Genomic DNA, 17,412 nt, shown 5'->3' with positions numbered 1-17,412 from the left:
ACAAATTATTAGAGAGAGAAAAAAAAACATGCAAAAATTAACATATATATTTACAGGTAAGCATCTTCGTAATAACAACTGTGGCCGCCCCCCCCCCTTTAGCCGGCATACATATTTTACATTCCCCAATATGGCCGAGGCACATGTTTATAGGCATTTATTTACAGTTTGGTTTTGGGCCTTAGCTAGCCATCAAACCCCCATAACGAACCCGTAGCCCCCTGCCCCTCCACCCCCACTGGCCACCTTCCCCCGATTCCCGTCCATTTTCCCCTGATTCTTGGCCACCCGACTATTCTTCCTCTTGTATGTTGGCCACAAACAGGTCCCGGAACAATTGCATAAATGGCTCCCACGTTCTGTGGAAGCCGTCGTCCGACCCTCGGATGGCGAATTTGATTTTCTCCATTTGGAGAGATTCCGAGAGGTCGGACAGCCAGTCTGCAGCTCTGGGCGGTGCTGCTGACCGCCAGCCAAACAGGATTCTACGGCGGGCGATCAGGGAGGCAAAGGCAAGGGCATCCGCCCTCCTCCCCAGGAACAGATCTGGCTGGTGTGAAACCCCGAAGACCGCCACTATCGGGCATGGCTCCACCCTCACCCCCACCACTTTGGACATAGCCTCGAAGAAGGCTGCCCAGTACTCCACAAGTCTGGGGCAAGACCAGAACATGTGGGCGTGGTTGGCCGGGCCTCTTTGGCACCGTTCACATCTGTCCTCCACCTCCGGGAAGAACCTACTCATACGGTTTCTTGTTAAGTGGGCTCTATGTACTACTTTTAGTTGCGTCAGGCTGAGCCTTGCGCACGTGGAGGTGGAGTTGACCCTATGTAGTGCTTCGCTCCAGAGTCCCCACCCTATCTCAGTCCCCAGGTCGTCCTCCCACTTCCTTCTTGTTGCGTCCAGTACGGTGTCGTCCCTTTCTACCAGTCGGTCATACAAGTCGCTACAGTTCCCTTTCTCTAGGATACATGCGTCCAGTAGGTCTTCCAGTAGTGTCTGTCGTGGCGGTTGTGGGTACGTCCTGGTCTCCTTTCGTAGGAAGTTTTTGAGCTGGAGGTACCGTAGCTCGTTCCCCCCAGCTAGCTGAAATTTCTCTGTCAGTTCGTCCAGTGTTGCGATCCTGTCGTCCTGACTGTCAGTGTCCCCCCGTCCTGCCTCCACCTTTTGAAGGTGGCGTCAGTCAGCGCTGGTGTGAACCTATGGTTGTTGCAGATGGGAGCTTTGTCCGACATTTTGGTCAGGCCAAATTGCTGCCGCAGTTGGTTCCAGGATTGGAGGGTGGCTGTCACCACTGGGCTGCTGGAGTGTTTTTTGGGTGGGGATGGGAGTGCTGCCGTGGCGAGGGCCCGGAGGGAGGTCCCCATGCAGGAGGCCTCCTCCGCACACACCCACTCGGCTTCTGGCTCCTGGATCCATCCCCATACTCACTCGGCTGTTGCCGCCCAGTGGTAGAATTGTAGATTCGGGAGAGCTAGCCCCCCCCTGGATTTTGTTTTTTGTAGGACCTTCTTTGGGATCCAAGCATTTTTACCCCCCCATACGAACGCCATGATAAGTTTGTCCAGCACTTTGAAAAAGGCCTTGGGGATGTAGATCGGAATGGATCTAAAACAGGAAGAGGAACCTGGGCAGTACGTTCATTTTGATCGTCTGGACTCTCCCCGCGAGGGAGAGTGGGAGTGTGTTCCATCTTTGCAGGTCCATTTTTACTTCCTCCGTCAGGCTGGTGAGGTTCCATTTGTGGATCCCTTTCCAGTCATGGGCTATTTGGATCCCCAGGTAGCGGAATTTATGTCGGGCTTGTTTGAACGGCAGCCCCTTTAGTGCTGCCCCCCCCCCCCCCCCCCCCCGGAAGATCTCGCTTTTGCTCATGTTGAGTTTGTAGCCCGAGAAGGCTCCAAACTCTTTCAGGAGCGCGATTATTCCGTCCATGCTGCTTTGTGGGTCCGAGATGTAGAGGAGCAGATCATCTGCATAGAGTGAGACTCTGTGCTCTCTGCCTCCCCTTCGGATCCCCTTCCAATTTTTTGCTGCCCTAAGCGCGATTGCTAGCGGTTCGATTGCTAGTGCGAACAGCAGCGGGGACAGTGGGCATCCTTGTCTGGTGCCCCTGCGCAGCTGGAAGTATTGGGAGTTAGTATTGTTGGTCCGTACACTCGCCATGGGAGCGTTGTATAGGAGCTTTACCCAAGCGGTGAACCCTGTTCCAAGCCCGAACCGCTCCAGTACCTCTATGAGGTATTTCCATTCGACTCTGTCGAAGGCCTTTTCTGCGTCCAGGGAGACGATCACCTCTTGTGTTCTCTCCCCGGAGGGGGTCATTATCACGTTCAGCAGGCGCCTGATGTTCGAGGTAAGCTGTCTACCTTTGACGAAGACCGTCTGGTCCTCTGTGACCACCTCAGGTACACAGTCTTCTAGCCTTTTGGCTAGGATTTTGGCCAGTATTTTGGCGTCTGCGTTCAGCAGAGATATGGGTCTGTATGACCCACATTCCGTTGGGTCTTTGTCTTTCTTAGGTATCAGCGAGATTGAGGCCTGTGCTAACGTGGGTGGCAGTGTGCCCCTAGCTAGCGAGTCTGTGAACATCTGCTGCAGGTGCGGGGCCAGCGCTGTCGCAAATTTTTTGTAGAAGTCCGCCGGGAATCCGTCCGGTCCCGGCGCCTTCCCCGTCTGCATGGAACTAATGCTGTCCATGATCTCTCCCAGCACTAGAGGTGCTTCCAGGACCCGTTTTCTGCCCTCTCCCACGACTGGTATGTCCAGTCCATCAAGGAACCGGTTCATCCCAGCTTTCCCCGTTGGGGGCTCTGAGGTGTACAGCTCTTGGTAGAAGGCCTGGAAGGTTTTGTTAATCCTCTCTGGTTCTTTTTCCAACGTGCCTCTGGTACCCCTGATTTGCGCAATTTCTCTGGTGGCTGCCTGCTTTCTCAGCTGGTGTGCCAACAGGCGGCTGGCTTTGTCTCCGTGTTCGTACAGGGCCCCCGCGCGCCTGGCGGAGTTGGTGCACTGCTTTCCTGGTGGAGAGCAGGTCAAAGTTCCTTTGTAGTTCTTTTCTCTCCGCCAGGAGCTCTACGGTCGGGGCCTCGGAGTATTTACGGTCTACCTCCAGTATGGAGTCGACCAGCTTCTGCCTAGCCACCCTTTCCTCCCTATCTCTTTGCGCTTTGAAGGCAATGATTTCCCCTCTTAGTACAGCCTTAAGCGCTTCCCAGAACGTGGAGGATGATACCTCCCCGTTTTGGTTTTTCTCCGTGTACCCCGCTATGGCCCGCGCTATCCTTTCGCTGAAGGCCTTGTCAGCTAGTAAGGCACCGTCCAACCTCCACATGGGGCGCTGGGCCCTTCCAGTCTCTAGTCACACGTCCATGTAGTGTGGAGCGTGGTCTGATATCACAATTGCGGAGTATTCCACTTTGTCTATCCCTGGAAGCACCGTTTTCCCCACCACAAAGAAGTCAATTCTGGTGAACACGTTGTGTACTGGGGAGAAGAAGGAGAATTCTTTCTCCCCCGGGTGGGCAAACCTGCAGGGGTCCACTGCTCCCATCTGCTCCATAAAGTGACCGAGTTCCCTTGCCATGCTTGAGGTTTTCCCCGTTTTGGGGTTTGATCTGTCTGTCTTTGGATCCTGTACACAGTTGAAGTCCCCCCCCATGATTAGTCGATGCGTTGCTATGTCCGGGATTTCTGCCATGGTCTTTTTGATGAAGCTCGTGTCATCCCAGTTGGGCGTGTACACGTTGACTAGGACTACCGGCGCCCCATCCAGGGCCCCGCTGACCATGACATACCGCCCTCCTAGGTCTGTAACCGTCTTTGTCGCCCTAAACATTGTCCTCTTGCCGATCAGGATCGCCACCCCCCTGGCCCTTGTCCCATAGCAGGAATGGTAGGTTTGTCCCACCCAGCCCTTTCTTACCCGCAGTTGGTCCTGCTCCCTCAGGTGCGTCTCTTGGAGGAAGACTATGTCGGCCCTCCTGTTTCTGAGGTGGGTGAGGACTCTAGATCTCTTCACTGGGCCGTTAAGTCCCCTTACGTTCCAGCTGATTATCCTGGTGGGGGGCTTCTGCCCCCTCGTTCCTGTGGGATTAACCATATTTGTCTGGTGGACGAGCCCCTGCCCTCCGGGGTTTCCTTTTGTTAGGGGGCCGTCCAGGATGGCTGCTATCACTGCTCTCCCCATGCGGTCGGGTCTCTGCGCTCCGGGGTTTCCCCTTGTCCTGGGGCACCCGCCATGGCCGTCCACTGTGTGTCCGCCACGCGGGTAGTCCCCTGCACTCTGGGGGCCCCCTTTGCCCACAGACCGTACTGGGTGGGTGCTTGCAGCGGTTCCTTGTTCCAAGCCCTTGGTTGTGGCACTTTGTAGCCCTGTTCCTTTTCTGGCCTCTTTTGTCCCTTTGTCCCTACATTTCCCCTCCCTGGTCTCTCGCTCCCTGTGTGCCCCCCCCCCCTGGTCTCTCCCTCTACCCTCCTCCCCTGTATACCCCTCCTTTGCCCCTCTATCCCCTATTCCTGTCCCCGTTTGCTCTCCCGACTTTGATGAGTGATCCCCCCCCTCCCCTGCCTGGCGCCTTCCCCCCTGTTGGGGGTGCGCTGCAGCCCTGCTTTGTTGCGTGCCCCCGGCGCTAGCTTTCCTGCTAGTACGGTGGCTCCCCTCTCGGAGGTTGTTGTCTCGCTTCTCCTCTACCTGGCCTCTACGGTTTTCTGCCCGCTCTTACCCCATCCTACCCGTTGGCGTGTCGTTGCTCCTTGCCAGGGGCCCCTCTTCCCTACCCACTCTGGTGTTTTTCCAGCCCGTGCTCCTCGACGAACCTATTCGCCTCAGCAGGGGCTGTAAATAAATATTCCTTGTTTTGGTATGTGACCCAGAGTTTCGCTGGGTACAGCATACCAAAACTTCGAGCTGTAAATTGACTTGTACGGAGTGCGATTATTCTGTGACTTAAATTATAATCCCCTGCAGATGCGGATAACTCTGCTTACCAACACATAAAACAGAACAAAAAAGTGTTGCGGACCCTGGCATAAACCACCATACACGTAATCTCCTTAATCAATTGAAAAACAGGGCAGGATAACCCTGTAATAAATTCAAAATTGGATTAGTGTTCTAGGATCACTATTAAATTGTAATCGGAAGGACCATCTGGCATCAGACAAAGGGTACAATGGGTAATACTTTAGATACAACTTTTGAAGGTGGCAGCGCACTGCAAACGCTTTGTGAACAGTATCTGGAGCACTCTAAGCAGTTGAGACTATTATCGGGGGAATTGCATAAAAATGTAGGAGAAGGGAAATGGCCACTGAGGGGAACTAAAGACCTATCAACAGTCATGGAAGCACAACATTTAATTTGGAAAATAACCAAGGGTCGACTGCTAAGAAGTTAATTGCTCTATGAAGGGAATATTGTCAAAAATTGAAGGATGCCTCCTTGTTAGCCAGCTGGCAGGATAATGCATTAAAATTGGGTATAGAATTGACGGAGGGAGGAATAGTTAAAACAGCCAAGGACCAAGTCATTAGACTATCCGCCTTGAATCTGTATATTAATCCATGTGAGCTTACGCTTAAGTGGGATAAGGTGCTGTCAGGGGCTGCGGAGTCCCCAGACCTTGTCTCCCAGAATTCTGACATAATAAACTGGTTTTTTTTTTTACTGATACTCAGGCCTTCGTGTGAATATTTTCACCCCTAACATTTGGTGTAGTCTGGAAGGATTTTGCTGAGCCAGACGCCGCTCGAGCCGGTGGACAAGGCGAGTAGTCAAACCTTTGACTGCCACAAATTAGAGTCACTCGGTAAGGCGGACGGACAGTGAGGTAACATCCAACGAATCTGGTATCAAGGCCAAGTGAGTAAAAGAGTCAGTTTAAAATTTCTTTTTTTGGTTTTGAAGAGCAAAATACTCTGGTTTAAAAAAAAACAATGATCAAAGATGGGTGTGATCCCTGTGGAACAGAGAAAAATGGTGAGATACACAGAAGTGAGATGAGACAAATAAAGCAGGAATCATCTTAGTTCACCAGTTAAAAGAACAAATGACTGAAATTAAGCCTTCACACCGTTTGGAAAACAGGCTAGTTTAAAGGAATTGAGCTCACACTCCTTTAAGCATAGCAATAAAGCGAGTAAAGATAGCGGCAGTATAGATTGTGCAAACTGGCAAAGACATCACAGAAAACTGCTAACAATTACAGCCAAGGGCTGTCCTGAAATGTCTCAAGGAGAGGGGAAAGAAATGGGCTCCCTGGAATGGACATTTTAAATCAACTAAAAGTTTAAACATGTCCAAAGGAAAAGAAAGGGAAAAAAAATCAAGAAGTAAAGTCCAAAAGATCAGAAAGGGGCTGAAACACTCAATCAGCTTTTGTTCAGAAATATCTGAGGATGATAAATCCCCCTCCCAAAACGGAAAATGCGGAGGAAAGTCAATACAAGATTATGGTTAGAAACTTAACAATGGATTCTTGTCGAGAATAACTTCAGATCGTTTCAAGCCGTCCAGATAAATTCGGCAGTAATTCAATTCATTTGAAATTTAAAAAAAAACATCCAGTACTATCTCTTTCAAAAACTGGTTAAATAGCAAACATTGAAAATTGAATTCAGTTTAAAGAACAAGAAATAAATTTGAGTAACATTGAAGGAAAGAATAAATAAAGTTTGATGTCATGTAACAGATAAAAATGGCATCATGCCAAGTTCTCCACCACTTTCAATTCTGTACAAAAATTTAACCATTTCAGCAAGCAGGTCATCTGCACAAAGAAATATATGTCTCTAAGAATAGCTATGCCTCTAAAATTAATCAGTGGAAATTGACTTAAATGGAATAACACAAATAAAGTTTTCGAAGGAGAATGGAAGATTTTGTTCAGTATTTTAATTGAGCTACTGTATTGTGAAATTTATGTCTCTTTACTCTGATATTTGCGACCTGTGAGAATGTGTATGCTTGGTCTGTGAATGTTAATATCTCTCTGCTATGATTTATCTTCTCAGAAAGTAACCTTGGGTTTATAATCTGGAATTTTAGAATAGGCTCCAGAAGGATTTTTATCTAACTTATTGTGGTGTGTCGTCTGACATTGTGATTTAAAAGATCATAGTTTGAGTGTAGTTAACAAATTTTTCTTTTCAAAGGTTATCATTGACATTTCCAGGGTAATTTTGATACACAAGGAATTTTAATCAGGGTGCAAAATCACGTATGTAAGAATAAGAAAATATTAGTTTTATGGTGTTCAGTGGAAGTTAGGATAGTTGAAATACATATGACAGTTGCAATGCATATGACATATGATCAAGCTGGTGTTTCATTAGTTCAGATTTAAAATGAATTTTCATTCATTTCATTTCAAAACTTCCCTGACACAAATACTTTGTAATCATCAGTAGGGTAAAACTAACCTGTCTCACAACACAGATGTTTTAATTCTGAGATTGCAGCATTAAGTGTAAAGGGCAGATGGGTAAATAAAATATGTTCATGATCATGTTTCTTGTTTAAACAAAAGTAGGGTGGTGACAAAATGACGTCTGGTAGAGAAACACGAAACAGCTCAAAATTGGTTCAGTCATACATTCAATAACTTGTGTTTGATAGTTCAAAATAATTGTTCAAAATTAGCTTGGAAATTAAAACTTCAGACAATGTGTGAAGCTGTTTTTTTTTTTAAAAAGAAAATCACACAACTCTGATTGAAAGCAAATCTATATTCCAAAAGACACATCATTCTCAGACATCTGATAACAGGAACTTGGCAGCAATCCAACACTCCCGTGCTGGGTTTGCCTGTCCACACTCTGAGCTCTGGCTTTGTAATTCTGATAAAGTAATAAAAAGTCAAAACTGCTGAGGATGTAGGTGTTTCATACAGACAACATCTAACACCTGGTGACGACCAGGACACTTTTCCACTTTTCCTTTAAATTTTTAGGTTAAACATTCAGGAAAGGCTGGCATGACAGCAGCACCTGTGGAGACTTGTGATGACTCTTGAGATCTCAGAACAACTACAAGCACTTCAAGGCGCTTGAATATCTTTGACTTCACAACGTACACAGGATACACGTAGCTATATGAACTATGGGGCTTTACATAATTTTATTGATGGGATATGCATCCCAGCAGTCAGAGACTGGACCAAGGATATAGCTTATTTTAATGCTTGGCTACAGCTACATTCGGGGAAAGACATCGGATGCGTCTATAACTTGTGTCTGCTTCTCGCGCGTTCCGGTATTGTTTATAATATGAATTAAATATGTACAGTGTTTTAAGTAAGGTTGTTATGAAGCAGGCTGCCAATGACACTGGTGCCACTAGATTTTGAGGGCATGACGACCTACACAGGGTTAGAAAAGGCATAATCAATAATGTAGTGACTTGATTTAAGACAGAAACTTCTATGGTAAAGTCACTAGACATGCAAAGGTTGAATGCGAAGGTAGAACAACTTATATTGTGATATTAATGACACAAAATGGCTGAACAAGCCACATTCCTTGTAAACTGTCTTATGAGACCCAAGCGTGGGTATGTACAGGCAGTATCCCAACAGCCACTGATAACAGCTTCTCAGAACAAGACATGCAATGTATCCTTGATAAGCTCAAGGTCTACAGCTGTAGACAGGACATCATTATGTTAGTTTTGAATGACTTCTGTATGAAGTTAGGGGCGGGTAAGACAACACCCACTTTAACCATATATGTGATAATTGGGGATGCTTGGAAACTTGATTGACTGCATGTAATAAGTGTAACGCGAATATAGTTGATTGATTGTATGTAAATGAGAATACAAACTAATTCGAGGCAGCAGTCTTTGAAACCTCGTTACCGGAAGGTCCCTTTGAGACACTCCAGATGGATTACATTGAGTTGGAAAGAAGCCAATGTTATAAACATGTATTGGTTATTGTTGATGTATTTAGAAAGTGGATAGAAGCTTACCCCACTGTAGATAACAAAGCTCCCACGGTAGTAAAAGTTTTGATGCGAGAAATTGTTCCTAGATTTGGGATTCCACATCGATTAAGCTCTGATAATGGACCTCATTTTGTGGGACAGATCAATAAGGTATTTTGTACTCAGCTGGGAATAAAACAACAATTACATTGCACGTACCGACCCCAGGCAGCGAGAATGGTAGAAAGAGCAAATCAGACATTAAAAACAAAACTGGCAAAACTACAGGCAGAGACTAGAGACTGGAGCCACTTGGCTCAAATTATTGCCTATTGCCCTCTTCCAGATACGTGCAATCCCGACCGGAAAGACACGACTGAGTCCCGCCGAAATTCTATACGGCAGACCCTTTCGAACTCCCTGGGATCAAGAAAACCCCAAGGACGTCCAATTCCACCACATGACTACTGAAATGGCCAACTATGTGATAACCTTAACCAAGGTGTTGAAAGGCCTCCATTCACGGGTGCGAGCTGCTTATGAGGAAGTACCTCCCTTCTGTCACTATTAATCCGGGAGAGTATGTCCTGATTAGTAATTGGATTAGGAAAGGACTGGAACCTCGTTGGGAGGGACCTTACCAAGTCCTACTTACCACCCCAACTGCAGTAAAGGTGGAAGGGAAAAATGCCTGGATCCACATCCATCATTGTAAGGCCTTGAAGTGAAATGAGAAGTAACCTTTTTTGTTTCCAAGCCCTAGGGTACAGTTCCACCCAGCCTGTAGGATGAAGTACCTACTTATCACTGTAGTCCTGCTGGGACTCTTGGAGACAAGTGGGGAGGCCAAGCAAAGAACCTGTGGAGGCAGCGGAAAACGAGTCCATCACCCGTGTCGGGACGACACTTTGCGCTGCATCAGCAACGACCTTGAGGGAGGAGGATCCTGGAATGTGACCCAGGTGGACGGATGTTCAGCCTACGTGCGACGACCGCACCAAACCCTACTCCTTGATGAAGAACTGAAGGAAGATTGCCCTGCCATCGGATTGGATGTAGTTGGGACTATAATTGCAAAAACAGGCATAAAACTGTACCGCCAGGACGAAGGTATAAGGGAGAGATGTGTTAGTGAAGAACAACCCTTATAGGCAAGAAAGTGAAAGGGATCAAACATCAACCCTTCAAAGGACAAGGTGTAATGAAAACGAAAGGCAGAAAAGGGAAATGTAAACACGTATCTGAGCGGATCATGAGGGTCTTACCTGGTGCATGGATTAATGATCCTGGGAGCGGCAATACTTATAATAATCATGCTTAGCTTCCCAATGAAATGCTTATGTAAAAGTGTCAGTGCAGCAGTAATTCCCCAACAGTTAGTACAGCAACATGAAGTGCGCCTAATGGATGAGAAAGAAGATGCAGAGGAACGTAGGAAAATGATAAAAGTGCAGATAGAATGGGAAAGACTGAGGCAAGTGGCTATGGATTTTAAGTTATCATAAAATGATAAAAAGGGGGGAATGAGAGTTTGGCTCAAGTTAGAATCAGAGCTTGATGGGAAATGGAATGTCAAGGTTTGTGTAATATGTGTATGTGCCTTGTGAGATGAATTGCTTCTGTGTTCGACTTGGTATGGCCTTATCGCGATCCTGGCTGTGACTGTCTGTGAGAACGAGACGCAGCTGGGGGATGAGTTACTCCTTCGGAGATATAAAATGCTATGCCATGTAGCTAATGAACTAACTGCGTGAATATTGAAAGAAAGAAATAAATGTACGAAGGAGGGGTTTTGTACAAGTATATAATTAACTGTAACTGAAAGAAAATTGCCTTCACTTGCTGTAACTCAGAGTTACACTGGTGTAGCCCCGCGGCGAATAAAAGAATCATTGAAGTTATCTGGTGTTCGACTGATACTTGCATCTGGACTGAAATTTAGGAATTCTCATTGGCTACACTGTCTCGAAGAATCCTTTCCAATAATTTCCCTACCACTGACATAAGGCTCACCGGCCTATAATTACCTGGATTATCCTTGCTACCCTTCTTAAACAACATTAGCTATTCTCTAATCCTCGGGACCTCCCCTGTAGCTAGTGAGGATACAAAGATTTCTCAGTATTCATGGGTATATCCCATCAGGCCCTGGGGACTTGTTTACCTTAATGTTTTTCAATGCCTCCTCCTTTTTGATCTCACCTTTTGTACCAATATGTACCACAACCTCTGGCTGTTCACCCTCTCCCTCTCTCTTCAGAATGCTTTCAGCCCGTTCTGAGAGATCCTGGAGCTTGGCACCAGGGAGAAAATGATGAAGTATACAAGAAGAGTAAATCAGCGCTTTCACAATCCCAAGCATACACCACATCCTCCCACACCGCCTACCATAGTTATGTGTTACCTGATATCGAAACGGAATGCACTAATTTGGGCTTCACTCGATGTTAAAAAATATTGGGTGCAATCTTCCGGCTTCGTTACACTCGCGCTTAAGCGCAACATAGCTGGCAAATTGCTGGAGACGCCAAAAACAGGAACCGTGCGGAAGGGCTTCTGTGGGGAGCCGAGGAGATGAATAGCAATCTTTGCTCACTGGCAAAGAGCCAGAAGGTGCTGGACTTGCTGCCCCTGTGCTCGGCGGGGGTTGGGGGGACATCACTCGCAGCACCACCATGCCAACCCCTGGATCCCAACCCCATTCCTGGGCAACCATTGTCCCTGCCCGTCTGTCCCACCAATCACCCATAACCCCCACCGACTGCTGAGGACTCTTGACTGCACATCTGAAGGCTATCGCTAATTGGGAATTGGAAATAGTGGGTCCGTGAGCTCTTGACACATGCCAAGTGGACCCCGTGGGGGGAGGGGCCATGTAGCATGTGGGGGTGGTTGCCTAGCATCCCAATCACACCTTGATGCCTAGACACTGTACCTGAACACCTCGGGAGGCAACACCACACATGCAGCAGCCAACATCTGAACAGCCAGGCTGTACAATACCCCAGTTCAAAGGTGTTGCCCTCACCCTCCCAACCCCATCCCCAGTGTCCTCGTGATCCTCAACGTGCCTGGCCCTCCTAGCTCTAGCACTAAGTCTTGGTGATACCCCAGAATGCACATCGGAGGTCGAGGCAGCCAGTTGCTTACCTCGTCCTGTGGCACTCGATGCCATTGGCGGCCGTCCTCTGGGTTTTCTGGGCCAGAGGGCCCCGGTACACTTGTCGACAGCACGTGCATAGCCGTGCCGCCCTGTCCCGTGTCCTGATCCGGAAACATGGCCTCATTAGAAGGGTGAAACTCGAGAGAGTTGGTGGCCACTGTCGCCGTCCCATGGATCCGAGTTGGCACTCAGCACCCCCTGCTCCCAGTTGGTGCCTATAGGGCCATGGGGTTCACTTTGGGACGGCGGGGCAGCTGATTCGAGCCCCGGCTGCGCTTGGCTGCTCCACATGCTCCGGCACCATTGTGTTGATGCCCCTCAGTGACTGGGACAAGCTCCGCAGCGCCTCGGCCATTCTCAGCTGAGAGTGGGACATGTACCGCAGAACCTCATCAAGGTCAGCCCAATACTGGGTCACATCCCCTAGTGAGTCGGACATTCTGCCGAGACCCTCAGCCATGTCTGTCATTGACTGTGCAACGCCTTGGACACCTTCACTCGTGGTGTTGACGTTGTGCATCAGGCTCTCCACCCTACCAGTCTTGGCCTCGGTGCCACTCATTGCCAGCGCCATCTCCTGCACCCGTAGCCTCTGGCACTCCTCCAAGCGGCTATGGAACTGCTGGAGTGACGGTAACATAGCCCACTGAATGTCCCGACCTCTCCCTATTGTCTCCATCAGCTCCGGGTAACCCAAGCTGGTACCCAGCTGGGTCCAGGGATCCAGCAGACCTCCCGACTGCTGTCTCGCCCGAGGGTTCCTGTCTCCACCAGATGTGCATCATCAGCAGTGTGGTGCTCACCAGATTGTGCCCCAGAAGCTTGCCCACTAGCATTTCCCACCAAGGTGTGTGTATCTGCGCTGGTGGAGAGTGGGGATGACAGCTGTGACGCAACTGTAAAGGTTGCATCCTCGAGCTCTTCTCCAAGGTGTTCTCCTCAGGGTCAGGAGAAGGTGTTGCCCGGGATGGGCCGGCACCGTTGGGTGTTGGACCTGCGGGAGAATGGACATGTGGGAGGGGTGGCTCAGTCAGTAAGGCGTGAAAGGAGTGGTGAAGGGGGAGAGGGCTGGAGGTCACTCCCTAGGGGGATGGGACTTTGGTATCTACTAGGCCGTTGACCTTCTTCCAACTGGCGGTCAATCCTCCTGGTCACACTGCCTGAGCTGACTGCTGCCACAACTTCGTCCCAGGCAGCACTGGCAGCCTTGTGGCTCAAACTCCGGGATCCTCGGGGAACAGGACATCCCTCCTGGCCTCCACCGTGTCCAGGAGCCACCCCAGGTCAGCATCCCCAAATCTTTTTTTTTATTTTTATAAATTTAGAGTACCCAATTATTTTTTCCAATTAAGGGGCAATTTAACGTGGCCAATCCACCTATCCTGCATATCTTCTGGGTTGTGGGGTCGAAACCCACGCAGACACAGGGAGAATGTGCAAACTCCTCACAGACAGTGACCCAGGGCCGGGATTCGAACCCAGGTCCTCAGCGCCGTAGGCAGCAATGCTAACCACTGTGCCACCGTGCTGCCCTTGCATCCCCAAATCTTGGGGCTGGTCTCCTCAGCACCATTGTTGCAAGCTGGCTGGGGTTGGCTGAACAAATGCAGATTAAGTGCAGCTCGACCTGGTTAGCAGAAGGCTGGAGCACACTGTCCCGGCGAAGCAGCTGGTCAGCTGGCATTCGGGACGGGAAGCCTGTGAGTCCTCGTTAAGTGGACCAATTAACGTTGAATAGCATTGCCAGCATCGCTGGGTCAAGCGCCGGGAAACCCGCGACAAATCGTGCTTTCGAGCACACTTCAAAATCTTTCCGGAGAATCGCACCCATCAACATTTTTCTGATCATGTTTTTTGTGCCGTTGCAGAAACCAAGAGAGAGGGGTTAATTGAACAGGGAGAAGTTTACTAGAGACAGGTTGTCCGTGAGGTCTAAGCAATGAATGGTGAAACGTGTTAAAGTTTGGAATGAAGAGGTAATCAAATACCTCAGAAGGATGGCCCAATGGATGTTGCTATGCCTTTCAAAGTATCAAATGAAATGAAATGAAAATCGCTTATTGTCACGAGTAGGCTTCAATGAAGTTACTGTGAAAAGCCCCTAGTCGCCACATTCCGGCGCCTGTCCGGGGAGGCTGGTACGGGAATCGAACCGTGCTGCTGGCCTGCTTGGTCTGCTTTAAAAGCCAGCGATTTAGCTGAGTGAGCTAAACCAGCCCCTCACAGTAATAGATGGATTCCAACTCAAAGGGGATAGAATAGTTATTCCTGCGTGCCTCCGACAAGGAGTTCTGCAACAGAATTACGAGGGTTATCAGGGTATAGAAAAATGTCGTTGTTCAGGAAGACAATCTGTATACTGGCCTGGAATCAACAGGGACGTCAATTATGTAGGCATGCACCATCTGCCAAATGCATCAACCTGTGCAGTGCAAAGATAGTATGGAAGAAGATGAACTCATCACCAAACCATGGATCAAAGATGGTATGAATTTGACCTACATTAAAAGGTCATGACTATCTAGTCATCATCGACTATTATTCCAACTATCCCGAGGTGATGATGCGGAATGATTCAACGACAAGATCTGTCATACGTGCAGCAAAATCCATTTTTGCATGCCACGGGATACCATTACAGGTTGTCTCTGACATTGGTCCTTGCTTCATAAGCTGGGAGTGGACACAGTTTGCAGAGAAGTACAACTTTAAATCACATCAAGCCCACTGCATCCTCAATCAAATGGCAAAGCAGAAAAGGGCATAGGAATAATCAAAAAATTATTCCATAAAGCAATTAATGTAACAAAGATTTATTTTTGGCACTGTTGACGTACAGAGCAACACCACCGTCATCTGGATTATCACCAGCTCAGATGTTAATGGGTAGAAAAGTTTCCACCATGTTAACTGAGATAACTATTCCAGATGTGGATCAACGAGAGATACACAACCGCATCAGATTACGAAAACAGAAACAAAAAGAGAACTATGACAAGTAAACAAAACCTCTATCGATATTAAAAGGAAATTACGTATGCATACAAAATCCTGATGGTGAATGGCAACGCATAGCTAAAGTCTAAGACATGTCGCTCCCAAATCGTACTTAGTTCAGACTGATTATGGTTCTATGTTCAAACGAAATAGAGGAGCACTGTTGCGAATCAAACATCAGGTTCCGTCTCAACCTCAACAGGTTATTGATAACATCTTCAAGGTCATTGGCTTTCCTAATCCTTAGTTGTTATCAAAACAGCAAGACAATATGGAAGATCAATTGCATACTTTGTAGAAATCACTGAGAAGATCAACTAGAACAAGGAAACCATAGAACGGATTACATTTGTAATGACTGTAATAATTATTCACTTCTCAACAAAGTGATGTAAGTTATTTGCAACAAGATCAGGATTAATGCTAGCTCATATAATGTTCAAAGAAAAACATCACAAAGTTTATAATATTTTTCTTTTCCAAAGAAAGGGGGGTGTGGTATTATCATAAATGTAAGAACTGCAAGTGGGAATCAAATGTCTAGATCAGCCACTGGAGGGAGCTAGAATAACAAGTATACAAGTCATTGATGCTAAGCCTTGTGGGGGAGAGAAGTGAAGTAGTTAGCTAAAGTACAGACTGAAGGAAAAATAGTGTGAGTGAGAGCAGATCATAGTTTATAATATTGCAGAGATTAGTTGTAGATGACTGCAGATTATATGTTAATTATCAACTGTATTATTTAGGAGTACGTGTCGAATCTAAATTAGTAATGTTAATAAATTTATAGCTTTGTTCAAGTTAAGCTATTTTGTGGTCTTTGTGAACACTACGCCAACCATCCTGAATTTAGCAACACAAACTCCACCACACCATCTTCCAGCACCACGCCCAACCCTTCCTCCCACTCCACCTAAACCCCTTCATGGACAACCTGCTCTCCTCCAACATCCTCCTGCAAATCGCCAAGACCCCTCTCTCCAATTGCCCTACTGACAAACCTCCTCCATCAATGAGGAGGCAGGCGCAATCGGAAATGTCTGGAAGACCTTCCTGATAAAGTCCTGCACCTGCATACAGCTCGCCCACCCCCTCCAAACTCACAAATCGCCCTCCCAAAAAAAAATCCTTCATTTCCTTAATCTCCCTCTCTTCCCTTCCCGGGAACCTTGCGTCCATCCTCCCCGGCTCAAACTGGTCCTTTACTTCAATTAAATTAGTCGCCTCCTTATCTTTTGTTGTATTGTTTTCAGGATGTGACTGTTGCTGAATTAATTGGCCTCCATTAGCTGTCTGCAAAGAATTGTTGACAACCGTGTAGCTGGCAACGTTCTTTCAGAACACATTAATAAAAAAAAATCACGTTTCCGGTTACGGTGATGCGGAGTTAAGCCGCACGTTCAGTGGCTCCTGCTATTTTCGGTCTTTTGGGCTCTTTTAAGGGCCCGTAGTGGCACTGGTTGGACTTTTCCCGGTGTGGGAACACATCTGCTGCGTTTATCTGCCGGTGGATGGACTGGACCAGGAGCGGGGCAGTCAGAAAATCGGCTTTGGAGCAAGGAAATGTGTGAAGCAAGAAGAACAAGATGGCGGCGGGCGGGGAACCGGCAGCGTGGCAGCAGTGGGCGCAGGAGCAGCTTCAGAGAGTTGAAAGCTGAGCTGCTGGAACTGCTTAAGGTCTCACTGGACAAGCTCATGGTGACTCAGATGGCTCAGGGTGCAGAGATCCGCGAGTTACAGCAAAAGGCCTCGGAGAACGAGGATGAAATCCTAGGCCTGGCAGTGAAGGTGGAGTCGCACGAGGCGCTCCACAAAAATTGGCAAGCGAGGATGGAGGAAATGCAAAACCGCTCGCGGCAGAAGAACTTGCGGATCCTGTGCCTCCCAGAGGGGCTGGAGGGATCGGACCTGGGGGCCTATGTGGCCTTGATGCTGAACTTGCTAATGGGTGCGGGGTCCTTCCAAGAGCCCTTGGAGCTGGTGGGTGCCCATCGAGTGTTGCTGAGAAAGCCCAGGCCGAACGAGCCGCCAAGGGCGGTGCTGGTCCGTTTTCACCGCTTCGTCGACCGTGAATGTGTGCTGAGATGGGCTAAAAAGGAGGAGCAGCAGGTGGGAGAACACAGAGATCCGGATCGATCAGGACTGGAGCACGGAGGTGGCAAAGAGAAGGGCTGGTTTTAACCGGTCGAAGGCAGTGCTGCACAAGAAAGGGATGAAGTTCGGCCTGCTACAGCCGGCACGCCTCTGGGTCACTTATAAAGACCGCCAGCTCTATTTTGACTCCCCGGAAGGTGCCTGGGCTTTCGTCCAGGCAGAGAAGCTGGAC

General features: G+C 48.1%; 1 protein-coding gene across 1 annotated transcript in view; it reads left to right on the top strand.

The window, feature by feature from the left end:
- Positions 1-5,845: 5,845 nt before the first annotated feature.
- Positions 5,846-17,412, top strand: part of padi2 (peptidyl arginine deiminase, type II) — a 41,708-nt gene continuing 30,141 nt past the window's right edge. The window contains exon 1 of the mRNA XM_038821892.1: positions 5,846-5,864. The gene's annotated coding sequence lies outside the window, so the exon portion shown is untranslated. The remainder of the gene's footprint in view (positions 5,865-17,412) is intronic.

The sequence above is a fragment of the Scyliorhinus canicula genome, chromosome 16, assembly GCF_902713615.1.
Source record: "Scyliorhinus canicula chromosome 16, sScyCan1.1, whole genome shotgun sequence".
Lineage (NCBI taxonomy): Eukaryota > Metazoa > Chordata > Chondrichthyes > Carcharhiniformes > Scyliorhinidae > Scyliorhinus > Scyliorhinus canicula.
This window is presented reverse-complemented; position numbering and strand designations above follow the sequence as displayed.